This window comes from Cibotium barometz, chromosome 11, assembly GCF_041138505.1.
Source record: "Cibotium barometz isolate CiBa-2024 chromosome 11, ASM4113850v1, whole genome shotgun sequence".
Lineage (NCBI taxonomy): Eukaryota > Viridiplantae > Streptophyta > Polypodiopsida > Cyatheales > Cibotiaceae > Cibotium > Cibotium barometz.
Genome location: NC_141056.1, coordinates 7,982,438 through 8,005,220, shown reverse-complemented (window position 1 = coordinate 8,005,220; position 22,783 = coordinate 7,982,438).

The window sequence follows — 22,783 nt, the reverse complement described above, 5'->3', positions numbered from 1 at the left end:
GCTACCACTAGGGATAACTAATATACTTCGAGAGCATAAGAACTTGGCATACTCCGTTGGCATATATCTTACACCATCTTCAAATAGAAATACCTTCTACTAAGTCCTCTAAGAATCTAGAAATCACTCACCACACTAATTTAAAACTTAAACCAGCCAACTGTGTGTGAACATGCAAACAATATATGCAAAAGTGAAAAGCACATAAAGAACAAAAGATTATGATTTGAATACACCTGTTGTAGTGCTCGTTGATGTTGTGCGTTTGTCTTGATGCATTGCTGATGTGCAGATTGCTTCTCTTTGCTCTTTGTAGGCATTGCATGTCTCCCCCCTAATTTGTGTGCACGGTAGGTGGACTATTGGGGCATGTTTGTATGCTCTTGTTTAGCTGAGATCTCTGCAAAATGTCTTATTAACAAACAAGAAAAGAAAAGAATAAAATTTGTTATTGGTGCCAATCACCGAATATAGCCGAGGGAAAAAACCCAGTGGGAGAAAAGTGCCCTGGCTTGTTGATCTTATTGTGGAGTTGATGAGCTTACCCTTGCACTGGCGGTGGATCCGTGTCCACTTCTGCTGGAAAGATGGTATCAATCACTTCAGGATGCAAGGACAACCCCCTGTACAAAAGCCGACCTCTGGAGAAGGTGGTAGAGGAAGGAGTGCTTCCTCGCTAAAATATATCATTGGTTCTATGGAAAGGTTAAGCAAACAATTCTGATTTTGGAATTGCTCAATATAGGTGCTCATAGTGATCCAAAATTGACATGTTGAGGCTGGGGAAAGAAGGGCTTGCAAGATAGGTGGTTGCAAGTCATTTATGCATGTATCCCTCCATTGTTGTGCTTGCACCTCCTCAGGTAATCTACGTTGATTTGGTCCTCGGTCTAGTACTCTCACATCAAGAAGGTTATGGCATTGGGGTGTAATTCCCACAATTTGTTTCATTAAGCCCGTGCCATATCGTCGAAAGTAAGAGCGGCATAGCCAACAAATGTGTGAAGCTTCCCCTAATACGAGTCGTGCACATTCTTGACAATGTGGAAATGGATGATGCTGTTGATAGAATAAAGTGACAAAGTGATGCCCACAGCAAATTTCACCTAAGGGAGCATAAAAGTACCTAGAATGAGTTTGAAAAGGAGGAGCACTATAACCCCCGCGATGTTCAGGTTGAGTACTATCAGGGTCAATGTATTGTGGACATGTATCTCGCCAAGTATCCATCAGGAGGTATCTGGGCGTAGAACAATGAAATTTAGAAACTTCAAACTTTATACACTCATATCCATCATTACAATCCCTATCAAAAACAATGTAGTTAAGATCATCTCAAAAAGAACACAATCCTGTAAAGACAAAAGGAACCAAATTAGTAAAAGTGAGACTATTCAAACACTGATCTACCAAAGAGCTTCAATTGTAGTGTTAATGCCTTACCTTTGGTTTTGGGTATGTCCTTCTTAAGAGGTGGGAAGGATAGCAATTGTCGAGGAATTTGAGCAAGATAAGAGGATTTAGGCAGTGAAGTGCTAGAATCTATGCTCAAAGGAGACTCATGTAAAGTTGGATTTGTCTTAGGTACACAAGTTGATGGTGGAAGTGTGTAACAAGGAGAAGTTGGGACAACTGGTGATTCAATACATGTTTGGGGAAGGTCAACACAAGGAGATTTGTAGGTGCTATCATAACCACCTATCCTATCTTGAAGAGGTTGTGTTGATTTCCTTTGCACCCACTGATATGAAAAACCAAGAGTGGCTTTTGGAATCTTATTGATACACTCTTCTGGCTCTAGCAAACCATGGCATTTGGGAAGCCAAAGTGCTGTTGCACCCTCATAATAGCCTTGTGCTTTAAGAACATGCTTTGGGACCCAATGAGTAACAATCTGAGGTTTAGGCTTGGAAAAGATATGCTTTTTAGGAGGTTTAGCAACTAGGCTAGATGGTACAAGTTTGTACGCATCTTTGGGTAGCCAAATTGACAATTCCTTCTTGCCTGGCCTTCTTTGAGCAGTGACTAGAGTAGTTGGAACATGCCAGCCATGGCCCTCATTTGAGGACTCATCGATTATCCACATCATTTGTCTTGGAGAGCTTGAAGAGCAGATGTTGAAAGTGGGTTGTGTAAGGTAGAACTACCACCCTTTTGACATGATAAAACTCGTGGAGCAGCAGATCCCAAGATGCAATCAGAATCAATTTGTAATTTGTATTGTCTATTCTTCCAATCTAATGAACAATTGGTAGCACTTAACCATGATCGACCAAGAACAACCTCTACCATTGCCTTGGACTTACTATAGCCACATAAAAGGGAACTGACATCTGGTGATCCTGAATGGACATCATAATGACACATTTTTCCTCTATAGGGTTATCTTCACCTGAGAAGCTTCGTAAGTCAATAGGAATGTGCACAAGTGTTGGTTGTCCCAAGGCTACCCATGTGTCAAATGAGAGAACATTATAATCTGCACCAGAGTCAATTAAGGCAGAGACAAAGTAGGTAGTCTCATGAAGATGAAGACACACGTGAATATTGAAAGGATCGACATATTGTTCATCAGTAGCCAACTGTAAGGTCAACACAGAAGCCTTGCGACGCTCCTTGGCTTTTGCAACTCTAGCTTTAGCTTCTTCTTGAGCCTAACGTTTAAGTTGGTCATGTGCTTCTTTCCGTGTGTGGGCAGCATGCATTTGTTGAAGCATGGCTTTAGTTAATGGTTCATTGTATTTCTTGAGACGACTTCCATTAATGAAGTTAGGCATTTGCTCACCTTCTAGTGTCTCTAAACGCACTGCACCACTAGGAGTAAGCTCATTAATCACAAACGGTCCTAGGCCACATTTCTTAAGCTTTCGCTTATGCTTCTTAAGTGTGTACAAGAGCACAAGGTCCCCTTTTTTGAATCGGCCAGTTGTTACATTTCGATCATACCATTGCTTTTGTCTCCTCTTCTCGGCATACATCCCCATTACCGCCAATAAGTGAGTCTCATCAAGATTTTCCAATTCATCAATGCGTTGAGAAAGCTCATGACCAGTCCAGTCCAATTGTTTAGCAACTCGTAGAGTAGGTACAAGAAATTCAATGGGAAGAATTGCATCTAGCCCAAAAGCAAGCTCAAATGGGGTTGTGCCCACAGATGTTTTATAGGCTGTTCTATATGCCAAAGAACTGAGTGCAACTTTTGCTCCCAATCAATCCTATGTCCCTCAACAATCTTTGTGAGTGCTGTGCAGAGAATCTTGTTAGTACTCTCAGCTTGACCATTGGTCTGGGGATGATAGGGTGCAGAACGCTTGTGAATTACCATAAATTCTTGAAGTAAAAACTCTATGACCTCATTCACAAAGTGCACACCTTGATCACTAACGATTTCAATAGGTAAGCCATAGCGTGTAAACACGTACTCATACAAGAACTTGGCTGTGGTTCTGGCATCATTTTTTATTGTAGCCTTTGCCTCTACCCATTTGGTCAAATAGTCAGTTGTTGCGACTATAATATATTTGGCATGCGTGTGACGAGCTGGAGGTTTAATGGGACCGACAAAATCAATACCCCATTTGGCAAAAGCACGTGTGCTTAACATAGGCTGCAATGGCATATTGTCCTTTGTAATGGGAGGTTTGGCCCTTTGACAATCGTCACAACGTTTTACATATTCTTCGGCATCCATTTGTAAGGTTGGCCACTAAAGCCTAGACCGCCTAATCAACTTAGCTGTGGTATTGCCCAAAAAGTGTCCACCCCCAACACCTGCATGTGCATGAGTCAAGATTTTCAAGTAGTCAGCTTCACATACACACATGCGCAAGTTGCCATCCTTGCCCCTCTTGTAGAGTTGGCCCTCTATCAGCATATATTTGGCCACATATATTTGGCTGCTTCAACTTCAATAGCACGCTTTTGATATTTAGGAATTGTTCGATCAGTATGACCATGCTGAAGATAGTCCACAATATACTTACTCCAACTTAGTGTAGTTGAAATTTGGAATAATGTGACATTATGAATTGGTTGTTGAATTTGACATAAAGCACAGTTACAAACAAATTTTTTAGCATCCGCATGCATAGTAGGCCACCATTGCCCATCCTGAGTTATACATCGCACACAAGTAGTAGCTGATGCATGGATTCCACCAATACCCTCATGTGCCCATTCCAAGATCTCCTCATATTGGTCAGGGTTAGGTATAAGCCGCAACACTCCATCATTACCCTGACGATATAATCTCCCTGAGATTAACTTGAATGGTCGCCATAAGTCCACATTAGGACCCGCTAGTTGTATCTGCCCACTTGTCAAAATTTCTAAGATGGGTTCAGACCATTTAGGAGCTGTCTCTACAAGGAAAAGTGATGAATCTAACATATCATCATCCACACCCACAGGAGCTTCTCCAGAGGTGATTCGAGACAAATGATCTGCCCTAAGATGAGTTGTTCCTTTTCAGACTGCCACTTCAAAATCAAACTCAAGAAGGATGACAAACCACCTCACAATCCTTCCAGTTGCACAAGGCTTATTCACCAAATATAGCAGTGCTTGATGGTCCACAAAAAATATAAATTTGTTTGCCAAAAGGTAATGGCGAAACTTTTTCACTGCATATATCATGGACAAACCTTCTCTTTCTGTTGTGGTATAATTCTTCTCAGCATTGTTCAACTGTCGACTAGCATATGAGATTGGGAAATCCTTATTATGTTCTCCCGATTGAGCCAAAATACATCCAATTGCAAAGTTTGAAGCATCAATATGGACATGAAAGATTTGGTTCAATCTGGTGCCCATAAGATGGGTGCAGACACTAATGCTTGCTTCAACTTTTCAAAGGATTCCTCACACTCGTCAGTCCAATTAAACTTTACAAGAAGAGCATATAATGGTCTGGCTAGGACAGCGTACATGTAGATGAATCGACGATAATAGCCACAATGTCCCATGAATATTTGTACCCCTTTAGGGTTGATAGGCCGAGGTAATGAGACAATGACATCAATTTTATCCATATCTATTGAAATGCCATTGCGAGAAACAATATAGCCTAAAATCTTCCCTTGTCTTACCATGAATTTGCACTTGTCAGGATTCAAGCATATACGATAAACTTGACACTTTTGAAACACAAGTCTGAGATGTTCTATATGATCATCACGCTCTTGTGAGTGAACACATAAATCATCCATGAAGATCTCAAGAAATAGCCTAAGGTACTCCTTGAATACATGACTCATTAACCGCTAAAAGGTTGCAGGTGCATTTGTTAGACCAAATGGCATAACACGATAGGCAAAGATGCCATCTTCAGTAGCAAAGGCTGTCTTATGTTGATCCTTTGGATCAATTGACACTTGATTATAACCGGAGAATCCATCCAAGAAACTATATGCCTTTTTCCCTGTAACTCATTCCAAAACATGATCTGTGATTGGAAGTGGGTAATGATCACGTATAGTAGCTGCATTTAACTTCTTGAGGTTTACACATACTCGAAGTTTTCCATTTTTCTTGGGCACCACTATAATAGGGGAGACCCATTCAGTGTGTTCAATCTCATAGATAAATTTTGCCTCTAAGAGCTTGTCTATTTCTTCTTTTATCTTTCGTGCAAATTTCTCATCGTAAGTATAAGGACGTTGCTTGGAAGGCTTTGCATCCTCTTGCAATGGAATTGTATGCTGACATATGCGTGGATCAACTCCTTTGAGGTCTTTATAACTCCAAGCAAAAAACATCGCGATACTCCTTTATTGTTTGAATTAATAACTTCTCCTCATCTAAGGACAAGTCTGTTGGCAATCCACACATAGCGAGGCTCTTTTCCTGGCTCAGCGATATCAATTTTTTTGCATCTTTTGGACCATCATATGAAACCCCTGGCATGCTTGGCTTTTGTCGTATGGGCTGTTGAAGAACAATCTTCCGATCTTGAAGACTGTACTATGTGAAGTTGGGGGGAACATTGAGACCTTGTTCTTGTCCACTTGAGTCATCACTAATTGAAGACCATGCGGTTTTGAGCTCTCTTTTGCAATCTTGCATCAGAGTTTTTCGTTCAACCTTTATCTTTGCACTTCCGACACTCTCTTTTGAATCTGTTTGAGACTTGAGTTTTTGTTTTGGTTTCTTTGTTTTTTTACGATTTTTGCTAACAGTTTTTAGCTTTTCTCCTGGTTGGAATCCATCTGATCGTTTTACTTGGTCTTTGATACTATCTTGTGCTTGGACATAGTATAGATATCCATTCTTTCCTGAGAAGTGAGGTGGTGGTCGAGAGTGTTCATTCTTAAACTCCTTGTCTTCTTTTTGTATTCTCTCACATCATTCCCTCTCATCTTGTTTACGGATTCTCTTATGGCTCTTACAGCATTTACGTTTAGGTCGGCTCCGAGGGATCTCTACTTGAACCTCCCTTCCTCTCAAGAGTAGGCGTGCCTTTCCTAACTCTTCCTCGGGGATTATCACATCATCATCAAAATCAGAGTCCCATCCATATTCCTTATCAACATCATTAGCAGATTCGAGTGTTAAATCCTCCACTGAGACTTCCTCTCAATGTAGTGCTGTAGATGCATCCCCATAGTACAAATCATCTAGAAGGTCACATGGTTGTACCATTCGTATAGGAATAATGTCATATCTATCTGAGTCACAAAATTGAATTGGCTTAGGTAAAGCACATGTCGATAATGTTGCAAGGACATGACTCCATTCTAGGGGATCAATTAAGTGCTCAGGGAAGGGTTGTGGAATGTATGCCTCATCTGATACACTTCGATTACCCTTAAGTCTCTCAGTGTTGAAATCCTTACATGAGGCTCCACACATCCACAGATCTTCTCGCCCATCTGACAATGTAACTCTTGAGCCCTCAGATGAAGCCAAATCAAACTCATCTATTGGAGACCGCGTTACATCACGATATGAGTGATTCTTTAGGTTGACCCTTGTGATGACAGAATCATGTTGGAGGTACATCCCCAATCTTGAATCATTTGAAATTGTCACATGAATGGTCTACCCAATATCACTTCATAGTTTGGATGCTTTCCAAAATCCACTACTGCAAATGTGTGCTCATATTATTCAATCCCACATGTGGTGGCCAATATGTTCTCTAGCAGCCCAATGGGATGTTCTAAGCTTCCATCTGCTAGCTGCAAGCGCATCCTTGTAGTCCTAATAGCTGGTTTGCCCCACTTTTCCCAAATGGACCTTGTCACAATGCCCACTCCTGCACCACTATCAAGTATTGTAGTTGAAGCTACTTTTCGCACTTCTAATGGGAGGGTAGCAATTCCTTGATCGTCCTCACAAAATTTTCCTACTTTGTTGATAGGAACTGGCATAACATGCTTTGTCTCAGGGTGTATAGTACAATGATGGTGACCCTTTTGTAACAATACCTGCTCTAACAGACATGTGGCAATATCATTCCACAACTCTGGTCGAAGCTTTATCAAATCAAGCAAAGGTAAGGTACAAGCCACTGGTGCTGACAAAATAGCTTGCACGATACCCATATCCATCTCCTTTGTCAACCTTTTTCATTGTATGCTTACTTTTAGGAGAAACAAGTGTTTGAACTTCCTCCTGGGTGCTTGGGCATCTAAAGTTGTTTTCTGTGCCCTTGGTAAAATCCACTTCAGAGAATGGAGGTGAAATAATAGAGGACATATTCTCATTAACTTTCTCATGAACTGCTGCCCACATCTCATTTGCCATGTCCTCATTAGTATCAATAACTTCATCATTACATGGGAAGGCAAGACTAGGTGGTGGCAGAATGCCTTCTTTCAATGGGGTGTCAATTGGTGCAGACTTCTCGCTATGTAAGATCAGCTCACTTTTCATTTCCCAACTTGATGACACTTTTGGTATGGTTTCTAATGTTGGCTTAAGAGAAGTGGGGCCCCGAGGGATAGGTGGAGGTGGGCCCTCAAGTATTGATTGAGCTTCCCTAATGAGTTACTGATGTACAGCTAGATTGATCTTCTCCTCACGAGGGTTTGGGTATTCTTGAAGCTTCTTGGGTAGCTCAGATAAAGCTGCAATGCGACTTCTATGAGCATCAATGATGGCATCTAGAGTCTCGTTCACCTTATCCACAAAAACAGAACCCCCTGAACTATCCTTGGTTGTAATAGCCTCATCTTGTTTAGCACTAGGCCTAGGTTGAGGTTGATGCTCCTCATGCACTTCTTGGGATGTAAAAGCTTGATCCTTCATGTTTTCTTTAGAGACTTCTTGAGAGCTAGTGGATGCACTCTTAGTTTGCTTGTTGCGGTTCTTTTTCCTCCTAGTGGTCCTTTTTCTATTGGAATGTAGGGTCTTGTCCACTAGATTTGCCTTTGCATCCCTAGTTCGAGGTGTCTCATCAGTCTGCATTTTGGCATTTCATGTCTGTGATTTAGTCATGACTCTAAGTGGCACGACATCCTCATTCTTTGATGAAGGTGGCGATGGAACTGCCTCTACAAAGTTGAGTGAGACCTTTGGTTGAGAGGTGCCTTCCTCATGTGGTTTCAGCAAACAATCCTTTGGAAAGTGTTCTACACAACACCCTAGACAATATCTTTCAATTGGTGGAAACTGTGGTACTGTTGTATTGGATCGAGCTGCTTGCCTTTGGCGATGTGGACAATCCCGAGCCAAATGGGATTCTCCGCACTCATAAAACAGGGGCCCATTAGTTTGGCTTCTACTTTCCTTTGCTGCCATTGACCTGAGGGGCCTGGAGTCCTAGGTTGGTAGCCGCCTAGCAACATCAAAGAATTTTGTTCCCCTAGTTGAGGCTCCAGTGCTTGGCTTGGATATGTGGGACTTTCAAAGAGATTTTCCTTGGATGAATATGATGCATATTCCTCCTCCACATAGCTTGGGTTTACCACTTCTCTACACATATTTGAATTGTCGTAGTCAACAAACCTCACAGGAGCAGTCCCAGGAGCAGGAGGTTGAGCTCCAAGTACAGGTCGTGCTTGCTCTTGTGCCATCGGTGGCTTACGTTCAAAATTAGTATACTGTTGATACATTTGTGGAGCCACTGCACCCCTTTGCTGCTCACGCTCTTGTCTCATTCTTGCAATGTGAGTACATTCCTGTGTGGTGTGGGTATAATTCCAAGCACAGGCCTGGCACCACTTCTTTGTGGGTTGGTTTGTGACTAGAGGAGAAAAGGTATTACATTCTTCAGTTTTATGGTTACCACCACATGCTCCACAAACAAAGATGAGGACCTGTAGGTAGAACACTCCTCATTCGCTGCTGTTGTTGTGGCTGCATGGGTGGGCGATAGGTTTGTCCCAATCTCCTTAGCACTAGGTTAGCTATCTGGTCTGGATTTACTAGTGCGCCAGACCCTAAACTTTGGTCATCACCCCACTGATCTCTAGGTTGCACCTCAGGGCCAGTACCATCTTGGAATTTGAAGTTATCTGTGAAATCCATGGCATCATGGCAACACTCATTGAAATTTGTATGCTTCTTTGCATAGAGATGTGTGTGCAGTGTTGAATTTTTGAGTCCTTTTAAGAAGAGAGAAATTAATCGACTCTGGGTGGGCTTCTCATCTTCTGGGCAACGATTAATGTACTGCTTCATCCTATTTACACAATCTCTAACACTCTCAGTCTCGCCTTGCTTGAAAGAGTAGATGTTTGCTACTGTGTCATGCTGAATCCCCATCAAGGAAAAAGTAGCAATGAATCTCTCTTCCAAAACTCGTAAAGAAGATTTGTCTGATGCCTCTAGTGCCTGAAACCAAGCAAGGGCCTTTCCCTCAAGAGTGAGCCCAAATCCTTCAATTTGCGTATGCTTGTCAGTCACTTGCTCAGCTCGAACTGCTTGCCTAAATGCTGCTACATGGTCATATGGATCTCCCGACCCTTCGTACTTCTTTACCAATTTCTAAAGAGTTGATGGCCTTACTCGTCTTGAATACTCATCATCAGGCCTACGGCCTCTCACTCTCAGTGGTTCCTCTCTTTGGTAAGGTGGTCCATATGCATCCCAAATTGGTGTGGCTCCCCTATTACCTACCTCACCAACCCCCTCCAAAGATCTTGTTACCCGCATTTCAGGAGGTGCATTTATGGGAGGCCGAGTTGGCTCCCCTACCCTCCGATTGTCATATTGAGAGAAACGTTGTTGTGGTGTGATCTGTGGTCGCACTTTTGGTGTAGGATAATATCTTGGTGCTAGAGTTGGGCTACTTGCAGTGGTCCACTTTGATGTTGAGGGTCCCTCTCTAGTGAACTCTCGTAGGAGAGGAGCAATAGTTTCTCCAAGAAAGGCTGTCTCTCCTGGTTTAGCTATATTAGTTGAGAACACTTCCATGAATAATGGTTGTCCTCTCCACGTGAGCTCACGAATCTCCTTCCAATCTAAGGTTCGGTATTCATTGGCCCATTTATAAACGATTTGGTTCTTGTATCCTGCAAGATTCTCGACTACCACCACAAGTGCTAGAGGAAGATCTAGCTCTGGCAATCGAGTTGTGGCATAATATCCTTCTAAAGAGTCCTTATCGACCTCTTGAAGTGGGTCATCCTGAAAGACCTTTGTCACTGGAATTTGTCGTACAAACTCCCATTGGTTCTCAACCCCCTGATCCATTTTGCTCTTGCCTTTCCTGTCCCTTTCCAAATTTAGATCTACAAAAAGTAAATCATCTATGGATGGCTTTGAGGACTAGGCATTGGATGGTCCAGGCATGTCCGGCTCAATGAGCCAATCATCTCTAGAATCCCTTGCTCCAGAAGGCTTCGATAAGTCTAGGAACTCACTCTTAGAGAGTCCTACTAATTTGTCTACATTCTCTAGATGATAGGTGACTTCGTAGCGAACACCATCTCTGCCCATGTACATGTTACCCTGGTCATTGACTAGAGGTGCTCTATCAAGCTCTGAGAAAAATTCTGCAATCTTAACGAGATACCGTTGTTTTGGATCCCTAAAGATCTCAGCTCCTTGAGCATTCGTGTAGACATATTGAAGTCTCACATTGAGTGGTAACCCCATGATGTCGGCTTCAAATGGATTAAAAGACCTTGTGGGTGTCCTATTTGGGGTTAAGGGATGACTATTTAACGGCCCTAGATTGTCCATAGACAATGAGCTAGTTGTCCTGGAAAGGGTATCAGATTGGGATTCGAAAAAGGTTTCAGCAATATCTGCCGAATTTCCTACCGATTGGGTACCACTTTCCTGCGTAGGCACTCTAGAAGGTGCCCTAGACCCTATGGCAGTGTCTATATGACGCCCGACCGCAAGTGCATAAGGTCAAATTTTATGGTTTTTTTTTTTTGAAAAAAATCCAAAAATTTTCAAGTTGGCTCAAACTTTGCCAGAACCCATTTTGAACCCCCTCGAACACATTAGGCCAAAAAAATAGCGTATTTTTCAGGATCAAAAATCGCCTAAAATTTACCAGTTTTCCATACTGAACTCACTATGGGAAAATGATTCCGAGACCAAAATTTCAACGATGGGTGTTTTCTAACTCCTCTCGAAAAGTTAGAAAACCTCCCAATTTTTTGCGACAGAAATGAAAAATTTTCCAGACTCTTTTTTTTTTTGCACCCCTTTATCCGGTGCGGTGGCGGTCTTTATGGTGTAGTGTTGTGTGGGTCTCTCCGCGCGGTGCGCTGTTCACGCACAGTCGTCCTCTTTTATTATTATTATTATTTTCTTTTTTGAAGTGCATGTGCATGGAACTCAATGCGTGTGCAGCTATGAGATTTGCAAAAAACTCGAAATGTTCAATCTTCATGTGTGTATAGATTTCAGTTTCTCTACAGGTGCAGGTTTAACAGAGAACTAAAATGCACAAAATTAAAGATGCAGAAAACTAAACTAAGCTAAGAAAAGAAATAAAACGAACATGCAGAAAATTGAAACTGTAAAAATTAACCTCAGACAGCAAAAATTATCCTCAAACAGAATGACAGAAATGCAAATCAGGCCTCTCTCTTTCACACACAAATTGAAATTGGCAGGTTTAGTGCCTACCTCCAATCCTTCCCGTGTGTTGAATCCTTGTCTTGACCTCAAGGGAGAAGCGTAGCTAGCCAATCGCACTCAAATTGCAAGACAATTAAAGAGAATTTAACCAGAGATTAGTCTTAAATAAGTACCAAAATTAGACCCAAAGCCTGCTCTCCTATCCAACAGTTTTGCAACTGATTGGAGCTTAACAAGGAGTGGTAGTGTGTGTATGGTGCTCAACTAATGCCGGCACTCGTTCCCCGGCAGAGTGGCGCCATTGAAGAGCGGTTCTCTCTACCGTGCAATATAGTGCTCATAGAGTACTACCGATCAACAAATGTGTTGAGAAACACAATGTCAATCCGAGGACTCGACCCGATTAGTGCATGAAGGCTTATCCCTTGCGGGGAGAGCTCACATACACGAACCACCACTTGACGATTCAACCATTCAACACCTCAATCAATCTCTCAATCCCTTAAACCCACTACACTAATCAAGAGAACAAGCAATGCATGGCAATCTCTTAATCCCATTCAAACATTGATTAAATCTTAGCTTTCTCTAATGCCAGCAAACCCATAAGCGTGCATCTACTAACCCACAAGCTTAAGCAAGCATAGAATGTAACATTCACAAACCCACAAACTCATAGAGAGAGTCTATCCATGAATAACTCATTGCCAATGAAGTGGGCAAGAGCTTGCATCAATGGAGACTACACACACACACACACACTACAAGCATGCATACACAAGAGAAAGAAGCATTCAACTAATCATAGATTAATCTACTTCAATGATGCTAAAACAGATTAAGAGAAAGAAGTGGAGCTATACTCATTGGAGCTTGATGCTCATTAGAGTACAATAGAGAGAGTTAGAGAGTTGCCATAGCTTGAGAGCTCAAGAGCTTCACTCAGTAGCTTATGAGAATGGCCAAAAACGTCCTCTTTCTTTAGCTAACATCTCTTTTATAGAGATGTCACTAACCCTAGACCTCTTTCACACATGGGCGGACAACCCCATAAGTGAGCCTTGCTTAATACACTTAGAACTCTCATTTAGAACCCACATTGGCCTAAAAAGATTTACATTGCACTTCGGCACCAAAATATGGAAAAATTATGTGCGTCTTTATGTTCCCATGGCTACAATCCCGCTCTCTCGCATTAATTGCTTCCGGCCTCCTTCCATAATCCATGTTCCCGTGAGTGAACAGTAATGTTAACCAGAGTGGTTAACACATGTCAATGAGATTGAGAAGAGAAAACCTCATTTAAAAGGAGGTTTGTGAAGGTATGGAACACTTGGATAGAGCTAGCAAAGAGCCATCGCAGCCAAGTTCTTCAGGGAGAGGTAAAAAGATTGCAGAAACAAGGGGTTGCAAAGTGAGCTTCTACAAACAGGGTAGAAGTGAACCATTATGTCAAGTTAGCACACAAGCCAAAGAAGGACAAGTAAGTCATTTATGACAACGTGCTAACATATTTTGAACGCTACTAGAAGTAGCTAAGAATGAAGTATAGCTATGGAAGATCTGCGTGCAATAGCATGGATGCAAGAGAGTACACATTGATAGAGTTCTGAAAGAAGCTATGAGAAACCGGATCCAGAGAGTGAAAGCTTGGTATGGCATTATCAAAGCTCTTGAAGAGGAAGGCAACTTACACACAGAGTTTACTAGCAGCATGAGTTGCGAGCTCAAAGTGGATACAAGGTGCAAGAGAGTGGTCATAGAAGAAAAGGACCATCAAAAGGTTGCCATAGAACCTACACATAGAAGCTTCACATGATAGCATATAGGAGAGGAATCAATAGTCCTCAACATCGTCAAGCAAGAGAAGAAGAGAAAGAGATCTCTTCTATGAGAGCATAAGCAAGCAAGCTCAAGCATAGAGAAAAATCGCAGTAGAGCAGCAAACCCCTACATCAACAAACATGCGAAAAATCAAACAACACTAGAGAGCGAGGGGGTAAGTTCAGCATGGAAGCTCTAAGGAAGAGCTAGCAGCCATGGCAATGTCAAGGGTATAGCAGCCAAATGAGACTATAGAAGAAGCATAAGCAAAAGCATGAGATGGAGGTGAGACATTAAAATCAAAGGTTGCCATGGAAGCTCAGAGCATGAGCTATTACTATTGTCAACACAGACTACAGGCATTGTGAAGAAGACGACTAGTCTAGGTTCCCATGTGCAGATGAAGGTGGGTCCTCGGTTGCGAAATTTTTGCAGGTGTAGGTAACGCTCAGTTCAAAAACTACACAAGCATGGGTCACGAAGTTGGTGCACATTCATGACCGCAAGTGATTTCTCGTATAAAAGAGATTTGTTTTATAAGGTGAATTCACACACACCTTATCTTTAGGTTTGAAAGGGCTTGTTCATATGCTACATAATTTGAGTTGTAATTCTCATGTTCATCAACATACATGACACACACAAAGGTTGTATTGCCCTGAAACAACGAGCAAATATCAACTTTACATATAGAAAGCTGGGATTATTTTCTCACATCGGGTTTGCTACCCGGCTTTGGCCAAAATGTTTGTATTTTTTTCGTACCTAAAATTATGAGGGTCCTTTACCCGAGCCTAGGGAGCTCAAAAGAAATGTAATTATGTTGTGCGTTAAGTTATGCACACATAGACATCGCACTTCATGGGTTGGTTCCCACCCAAACATTTATGTTCAAATTGGACTCAATGGGCAAGTGGACTTAAAATGAACTTCGTGTCTAGGATGGTAGACACATGCACACACACTTGTTGAACATGAGGAGAAGTGTGGAGATTGGCAATGCCAAATTGTTGGGTGAGGGTGAGAGGTGAGTGGTCTAGTTGATTGGAGATTATGAACACCCGATTTTACATTGAGGGGGGGTGTTGAAAGGTGTAATATTAAATCATGTAGTGTGAGAACACATTGTAGTTTGTGTGAACTCACCTTAGAGGTGCAAGATAATATTGTGTGGTGTGAATGTTGAGAGCCACATAAAAGAATGTGGAAAAGGGAGTGCCACATGGCATGATGATGTGTAAAGTGGGATAAGGCTAGAAGGCCTATATTATTATATAGTTTACATCATATGCAATAGAGCTATTATTGAGTGTGCAATCTCTCTCTCTCTCTCTCTCTCTCTCTCTCTCTCTCTCTCTCTCTCTCTCTCTCATGGAGTTTCTTGTGTGGTTTAATCCACCTTAATCTTATGTCTAGCACCATGAACAATCCCATATTAGGATTGTAAACACTAGTACCACCATCAAGGAAGTCAAAGGAAGGTGAAGAAGTGAAGGTGATAGAAGTGACACATGATAAAAACACAAGGAAAAAAGCACTTTATGAAGAATCTATCAAGAACAAAAGAGATCCTAAAGGTGATGCTCTGGCTCAAAAGACTCCCTCTCTTCAAGATATCAAAAATTTGCAAAGATTAGTAGATCTTGGGGATAGTGTGAATATTGTTATAGATGAGATTGATGCTAAAAGTATGATTTCACTTAGTAAAGATCATTTGAGGATCTTGAGAAAGAGTAAAGCTGAACTATCTAACACAAGAATTCTTGTGGGTTTAAGATAATTTTCTTAATATTTCATTTTGTAGTTCCATGTTATAGGCTATCTTTGGGAGCACTCTCAATTTAATTTTACTATTGTTGCAGGACTTTTAGGTCTCAATTACCTCCAAATGTGCAATCAATGGCATTCATCTTGGATCCATACTTTTCAATCTTTTTAAGGAACCCAAAAGAATTAAACAAAAATCTAGCCAAGTGATTCACACATTGCAATTTTGAATATGTCAGCTTAATCATCTTTCCCTACCATGCAAAGTAAGTAAGATACTAGAGTTTGTCTTCAATATTTTTGAGAACCATGAAGGAAGACTGATTATCGAGTTCTTATATTGTAGTAGCTCCCATTGGAGTCTTGTTGCTAAACAATGCTGGGAAACCTTTTGGCTTTCCGAATTCCGGAAAAACTTTTGACCTTTCGTATTCCGGAAACTTTTGACCTTTCACATTCTGATTTTTTTATCTTTTCATTTTTCCGAAACTTTTGGCTTTCCGTATTCCGGAAAAACCGTTGGGATTCTGAAAATTTTTGACTGTTCGTATTCTAAATGCATTTGGGGTTAATTAAAAATTTAAAAATTCCTAAAAATTAGACAAAGGTTATTTTAAATTTTGGAAAAATGTGGGGTTGGTGTTTGGCATGTGGTGTGTCCATTCGGGCGCCCGTGACCATTCAAATTCCTTTAAAATAAATTTTTGACCCAAAAATTTTAAAAATCCATTAAAATTAAAAATTTTCATTGGAGAATTGTCGGGTGGAATTGGAAATTTCGTTGAACAATGGGATTCTCAAGAAAAATTAAGAATATTCTAGAAATTATTTTTAGAAATCCTAAAATTTGGGATTTATAAAATATCAATGGTATTCTGGCAAATTAAATTGCTAAAATTTTTCTGGAAAAATATAGGTTTGGAATGCCATAAGATAGGTTTGGTGGAATTCAAAATTATTATATTTTGAGGCCCTAGAAAATTAGAAAAATTTAGGGAGAAAAATCATGATAATTCTTTTTCTCGAGATATTAATATTTTTTAGGGTTATTTAATATTGAAGTACATTTTCTCATGCCTGCTGACATTAGATAGATGAAGGTTATTCGCATATTATTAATACGATTGTACCTCGTATTAGTAGTTATATCTGTTTGGATTAATGCTAAATGATGTTTTCATGATTTTTTGCCATTGTTTAGCCATTCTTTTTGGACATGTTCTTTTAATGGCTTTAATCTAAGTTCAAAGTGTGTTTCACCTTTGACACTTTTCCATGATAATTTATTTTGCACTTGTTTAAGTGTGGTTTGTGCTTAATTTCTTAAGCCTAAGATAAATTCTATCATGGGTTAGTTGATCGGTTTGTTTTGGTGGATTTTTATTGGATATTTTCCAAGTTTTATATGGACTCATCAGGTTTTACCTAGATCACTTGTGTCTAGGGGTTTTTTATTGAGTATTACACACATGTGTTTCACTTTCTTACTTTGGAGTTTTATTTGAACAACACAATGTTCATATACTCCGGATTGATGAGTTGGGCACCAATTTTAATGCTTCTTTTGGCATGATTAATGTCCATTAGATGGTATGCATTGTTTTTTTATGATCAACTATGGTTTTTATGGATTTGAGGAGCTTCTATGCTTTTATCCATGGTTTTTTAAGGATCTTTTGATCTTTTGGATAATATCATGTGCTTTGAAGGTAGCATTTGCCTTCGTTTTTTGCACGTAATTTTAGAGTATATTGCTTGTACTCTTGTACATATTCCAACTCGGATACCTAGTTGCTTATATATCTAGATGAGTTATTTTTTCTACCCTAGCTTTATTATGTTTATTGGGTAGTAATCATTAGAAAGGCGCCAATAATTCAATTTCTTTTCTAATGATGTACTCGGAAAGAGTTATTCCTTGGTGTAGTCTCAGGTATATAGAGACAGGTTTTAGTATGTGAAAGTCTGGATAAGGCCATCTTATTCCTTTTATACAGGATTTTATTCATTTTTTCTAGACGGCATACTAGGGAGTTTCAAATTGGTAAGGTATGTATGGGTGGTATCATGGTGGTATGGGACACTAGTGATCCCTCACATATATTATCTTATGGGATAATTTGGACTCAAGATTGTTGCTTTGCTTACATCACTTAGCATGTTGACCTCAACATTCAAAGACAATCTCATTTTCTAAATTCACTAGAAGTTATACTGTGGGCATTCTCTAGATAAACTTCTTTTATCTATAGCCTGTATGTTTTGATGAGTGTAATCTCGTCGACATTTTCACTTGTTCAAATCTCTTTCTTTAGAGTTCAAACAAGTTTATCTTGTTATGTTCGGGTAAGGAAATTTGGATTCTTCCTTTGTTGGCATTTCTTTCTCTAGTTTCGTACTTTAGGTGATTTATATAGTCAACCTGATGGTTTACGGATGGACATATGTGACTCATCGAGACGCTGATGACTCTCTATGTTGATATGGGTAACTCGGGACGTCGATTATTCCATATGCAGATGTGGGTATGTCAGGGCACCGATGAATCCCTGGTTTTTGCTGTTATAATACCATGTTTTCCTACTTTATTTCGAATGGTTTACAATGAGGAAGTTACTTTGAATGTGAATTGCTCTGATCGTCCACAGTAGTCTGATGGGCAAACATAGCGTATGAATCAGATTGTAAAGTATATGCTTCGTGCATATGTCTCTAGAAAATGATCATATTGGGAAAAATATCTTCCAATGATGGAATTTGCCTATAACGGTTTTAAACATACGACTATTGGTTTTAGTCCGTTCATGCTTATGTATGGGTATCAACCCAGGGCACCATCGAGCTTGATGCATTGATGCTTGACATCGAGCTTGATGTCAGTCTTAAGGACATCGAGCTTGATGCATCGAGGGATTTCTTGCGTGATATGCAGGGAATACTCATCGAAGCTCGGGATTCTATCAGGAGTGCTCAAGATAGGGCACGGTTTTATGCTGATAGGGGATGCTCATCTTGGTCTTTTGAACCAGGAGCGTTGGTTTATTTAAAAGTTCCTAAAGATTTTCAGACTTTGTCAAAAGGAAAATGCTCGAATTTATCTACTGGGTATTGTGGTCAAGTTCGAGTTATACATCGGATTAGCACGGTTGTGTATGAACTATAAACTACCTCCACATGTTAGAGTTCATCCAGTCTTTTATATCAATAGATTGAAAGGGAAACTGGGAGGTGAGGATTACACAATTACTCCTCAAGAACTCGTTGAAGTCAAAGATTTATCCTATGTTCCACACATGAACCTAATAAGGTACTTGAATTCAGAAAAAGGAAACTTTCTAGTTGACTAATCCTTGAGGTTAAAATTAGGTGGAAAGATAGGGAAATAGAGGTTTCGACTTGGGAGTCGGTTGATATTGTTGAGTGCAATTCTCTCTTTTTTTCATTGCAAGAGTGCAATGTTTTGAGAGAGGGGAAGTATGTTATATGCACATTATGTGTGCATATACTAGGAGGCTAACCCAAATTAAGCTTATGAGCATGGGAGCATGTGAACAAGCTCTAGTGGAGCATGGGTTAGGACCAACCTTAAGGGTTAAGGTTAGGGTCTGGCATCCAAGGGTCACACATGGGAAATGGAGAGTCAAGAGTCACTTGAGGGCCCTCCTATATAATAGGGACATGGGGCACACTCAAGGGAGGCTTGGGGACTTGGAGGCTTAGGCTATGGTCTCTTGTGTAGAGGTTCATATCTACTCACCTACCATTTCACACTATAGTTACATGCTATTGGAGTTATACCTCTTGATGGTATGGGACATCTACTCACCTACCATTTCACACTATAGTTACATGCTATTGGATTGGAGTTATACCTCTTGATGGTATGGGACATCAAGGTAGAGGTATGATGTATTTCATTTATAATTCATGTGTGCATCCCTTGGGCTCGAGGGTGGTTGGGAGGTTGAGTATATGCCTGATTTATGCATGTTTATGCATAACAATTATCTAGAGAGAACTTAGGGTTTTAACAAAAGGCATAAGATCTCTCCACATTTATATTTTGAAGGGAGAATAGTCCTTTAGGTTGTAAGGTTTGATTGCTCAAATGTTGTCTACAAGGTAGTGAACGTAAAAGGATTAAAGAAGGGATAAAAAATATCAAGATGAGGTGATCTCATAAATGATGTGTTGGGACAAGGTCCTATAGATTCACATGGGGCTAGCCACATGGTCGATGTTAGTTTATAGAGACGCTTGCTAAAGCTATAAATGTATGTATGTGTGAAGCCTCTCATTTTGCAAGAGATTTTTAAGTTGTAGTGATATCTAATCCATGTAAAGGAGCACATTTGGCTAATAAATTATAGTGACAAGCCATAAATTTTTTTAAACCTTGATCATTCTTCATTTGGGAGTCTATGTGGAAGTCTCCTAAGGGCGTGATTGGTTCCACACCAGGGTGAGAATCTTTGTGATCATTTTATTCATAGATGGTTGCTTTTGAATTTCTTGAACACCTCCTATTGAATGGGGTGATGTTAAGTAAGAGCTCTTCCAAGGTGGAAATATTTACAACCATAATTTGGAACAACTAAAGGGTGATATAAAAATAATAATTTCCCCTTCTTTTTATTTCAATGTGTAGGTTCTTATGGCACTCTACATTGTTTTAGTAGAGATTCTTGTGAGACTACCTATTTGGGAGGTTTTTGGGAAACTCTACCATTTTTGGAAAGAGACTCTTCATAACACCTAATTTTCCTTTTGTTTAGCAAGGTGAGCAAGTTCTTGTGTGACTATCTCTTGTTTTGAGATAGGTTGTTGTGTGCCTTCTTGTATTGAGCCACCACACCCATTGCACCTCCTATGATATACTTGAGTGTTTCTTTGCCATCTTCTTTGCATTTTAGCATCCATATTATTGTATTGTAATTGTAGAAGCATTGCACTTCTAGCTTTGGGTTGCTCTTTATGTGCCTCATTTGTATAGTACTTTTCTTTGCTGCCCTTGCTCAAGAGGAGGGGGGGTGTTGTCATGAAGGTCTCCTAGATGTTGGTTCATTTCTGTAGAATATTTTTAGTTGCCCTTACTCAAGGGGGGGGGGTGTTGTCATGAAGGTCTCCTTGTTGGTATTATCCAGATGTGGGAATTTTCTTTATAGTATCCCTGTGCTAGTAGGTTATTTTTTACCCACCACCATTGAGCAACAAAACCTCTTACATGGTTGCTTTTTTGCTTGATTATTGGCATCTACTTCTTTGGTTCTTGTTCTTAGTCTAATTATTAATTTCCTTTTTGAAGGCCTTTTGGGTCTCTAGACTTAATTAACTTCATAGTGATAGTATTAAAACAATTAGACCCTTAATTAAATGAAGCTAAGCAAGGTGGAAATACTAAAATCCATGAGACTCACGTAATAAGTGAGGTCAATTATGTTAATTGCATTATATATAGCTTCATAAGCACTCATTTCACACACATCATGCTTATCACACATGTCTACAACACACAAAGCATATGAGCCCACTCAAACCATGTGAATTCCATGTAAAACAAGTGACTTTCACATCTAGCACTTTCCATGTGCACCATCAATACATCTACACCTTTTGACCAATGAAACATGTATTAGGAGAACCCTTGCCTCCCCTCGTGATACAAATACACCACAAAGTGAACCCTTACAACACACAAACGTATTTATTTGACACCTCCCCTGGGTTTGACTACTCAAACCTCAATGCCTGCCTTTAGGGATGTGAGTTCCTCAATGTGCTAACTCAGGTTCCAAATCATCACCTCCCCTGGGTGTGACTACTTAAACTTCCTACATCACCATAGGCTACCATTACCCCACAGTTTAGTTAAGCCTCCACATACCTTGGCACCCACACTCTTGGATCTTAATTCAATGCATCTGCATTATATGTGAAACAACTCACCCGCAACTCACACACTCAAAAATACAGTTAGGGTTCATATCCCATGACTTAACTCGACTGTTTACAAAGGTTACAACATTCACAAAGGCAAAACTTGATGGAGAACTCGGTGATGTCCAATGTGATGCTGCTGATCTTATCGAAGAACATTATGGTGAAGCCTGAGCTAGTTTCAATCTTGTTGATGCCTGGCAAAGAAATCTAGAAGCCTATGAGGATGAGGATAATGCCCAACAATACACACTTGCATTTTCCATGTGAGAAGTCCTTAAAGTCGAAAAACCTTTAGACTTGCATTTTCCATGTGAACGACTAGTCCCTTGAGTCAACAACATACGTACATATGAACCCTCTCTTTCTAGACTTCTACGTATCAGAAGAAGAAGTCTGTTTTGCAACTGATGATGCCGCATTGCTACTCATACTGAAGGCTACACACAGCTCTTACATGATGAAGAGATACAGCTCCGACACCATGAATGCCATCAACGCACTATGCCTCAGTCCTCTCTAGCGAGGGAGCTGCGTAGAAGAAGGAGATTTCTCCCGTCGAGGACATCATTGCGCCTGTTAAGAAGCTCACATGCACACCATGGTTGTGCTTTTCTCAAAGTGCTACAGTGTAGGTAGGAGAAGCCTTTGATGATGGGAGCTGCTGAAGTCCTGTAGTGCCAACTATTGTGTTTCTCTAGTGCCTATTATTTATTATGGGACAGTTTTGCCTGCTGCATGCTTGAGCTGAAGCTGTTGCATACAAAACCCGAGCTGAGGCTCTACTGCTTTGCATTGATCCTTGAATGTTTTTTGTTGCAAGTGAGGAGACGAAGTTAGAGTCGCTTCAGCTCTGTTATTTTGCATGCTCTCTACCAAACCCTGATCTACAGCTCAAGGAAAGGCTAGCTGATGATGAACAGAAATGCTTGTAGTGGTGAGCTTGTCCCATTGACTATGCTACCATATATATAGTATATAGCTAGCACTCTTTAAGTTGCTCGGTACCACTCAGCACAACACTGCTATCATCTATCAGATCTCTGCTTGTTTGGGCTCCACACAAGGAGCCAAAGGTGTGCAACCAGCACGCTAGAATTTTATAAAAATTCCTTATAAATTTGGTAGGGAATTTCACAAAATTTCCATATAAGTCCCATGGGGACTTTTTTTTTTTTGGTGGGAATTGAACTTGAAATTGCGTATTTACATCGAGCTTGTATATAAACTCTCTCTCTCTCTCTCTCTCTCTCTCTCACACACACACACA